Source organism: Pteropus vampyrus, unplaced genomic scaffold, assembly GCF_000151845.1.
Source record: "Pteropus vampyrus isolate Shadow unplaced genomic scaffold, Pvam_2.0 Scaffold33, whole genome shotgun sequence".
Taxonomy (NCBI): domain Eukaryota; kingdom Metazoa; phylum Chordata; class Mammalia; order Chiroptera; family Pteropodidae; genus Pteropus; species Pteropus vampyrus.
The window spans coordinates 3089152-3091131 of NW_011888814.1; positions in this window are offsets into that span (position 1 = coordinate 3089152).

The window sequence follows — 1980 nt, forward strand, 5'->3', positions numbered from 1 at the left end:
GCTATTGTATTTAGGTGCCTACAAATTATAAATTGTATGTCTTATGGAAATGAAACTTGATCATTGTTAATTGATCCTGCTAATGCTTTCTGTTTTTCATTCTATTTCATCTGATATTAATATAGATAAATCAGCTGTATTTTGTTTAGTGTTTGCACAGATATCTTTCCTATTTCTTTAACTTCAATGTTTTTCTAGCCTTATGTTTATATGTCTCTTCTAAGTACAGTATAAGCTTGAATCATGTAAAATTACAATTCCTGTGGTCAAAAATTATTAACTATTGGCAATTTGATGTGATTTAACTGGTTATTTGTATTTTTAACTATACAATTAGACAATATTTGTCTTTTAACAGGAGCATTCAGTTTTCTATTATTGATTGTAGTGTACACCATGTGGTTTTAAGTTACTCACCTATTTTGTGATTTCATTTATAATACTTTTTCTATTTCTTTTTTCGCTTTTATTTTCTTTTTAAATAAATGTTTAATATTTAAATTTCTTTTCTCTCATTTTGGAAGTTATATATATAATTCTTGTTCTTTTAGTTAACAGTATAGAAAGTCATACATGCATTTCTAAATTATAAAGTTTAATGTTAATCAGTACTTATAGCCTGCTGTCAAACAAATTTATTACAACAGTTCCCATTTACTTTCCTTTCAACTTATTGCTATTTTAATTTTTAGTTCTATTGTAAGAGCATTCAGGTCATCATTTTACATACAGTTAATATTTAAATATGCCTATATATTTACCATCATTATTGTTTTCTTTCTTTAGATTTCTTTCCTTAGATATCCATCTGCGATAATTTTCCTCCTACACAGAGAAACTTTAAAGTTTCTCTTAAAATCGTCTTTTCTTTTTCTTCCTTTTTTTTTCTTTTGGCTTCTATTTTGGAAAATGTTTTTCTCAGTATGGAACTCAATGTTGTAAATTATTTTCAGTCAGCACATTGGGCGTTTTATTCCATTATCTTCTGGCTTTCTTTATGAGATACTATACTGGAAATTGGTTCTGTAAATGCTTATCATCTTGTTGCTTTCATGCTTTTAAAGTGTTTAAAATTTTTTTGTTGTTGTTAGCTTCATAGCTGTCCTTTGTTGGAGGGTTGGTTATAATTATCTAGAACACCATTACTGAAAATAGCAATCTATGACTTTAACTTTTTACTCTATATACATTTAAGCATTTATATGGAAATTACTCATGTGCTATTTACATATATAAAAGTACCAAAATTACATGTAATAAAACTGTTAGGGCCTGAATTCTATTATGCATATATATTTTGACACATTTATTAATCTACAACTTATTTCTTGTCATAATTTTTTTATAAATAATAAATATAGAACATCTTGTAGGTGAATCTCTGAGTTCATGTTCAACTATTTCTTTAGGGTATATTTCTAGAATTTGTTTATGCCAAAGGATTTGCAGCAGTTTAAAGCTTTTGGTATACATTGTTCATGTCCACTAATTTATATTACCAACAGTGAGCAAATTCTTCCATATTATCTGCAACACTGAGTATTAAAATGTGCTATATCTGTAATAGTTTTTATAATTTTTGTGTTTTATGTCTTTCACAGGAAAATTTAATGATTATATTTCTTTAAAAGAGTGAAAATGTACATAACTATTTGCTTTAGGTCAAATTATAAGTTAGATGATTCCATGTCTGCCCAAATTATTTTATTGTGCTGGAATATTATTGTACAAAATGTTACTTGAAATAATAGGAAATTAAACAGAATGAAAAACAGAAAGAGTTTGTTGGTTTGTATAAGTAGTGTTACAATGAAAATGAAGTAATTATTTTTTGAAGAGATTCTTTCTACAGGTATCCTGAAGCTTGTATGCTGTATTCTTGAAGAAAATTCTTAATAATAATTGCTACTATTTATAGCATGGTTAGTGTGTGTTGCGCACTTTGAATGACTTTTCTTATTACAAGGGAGAATGTCTTAC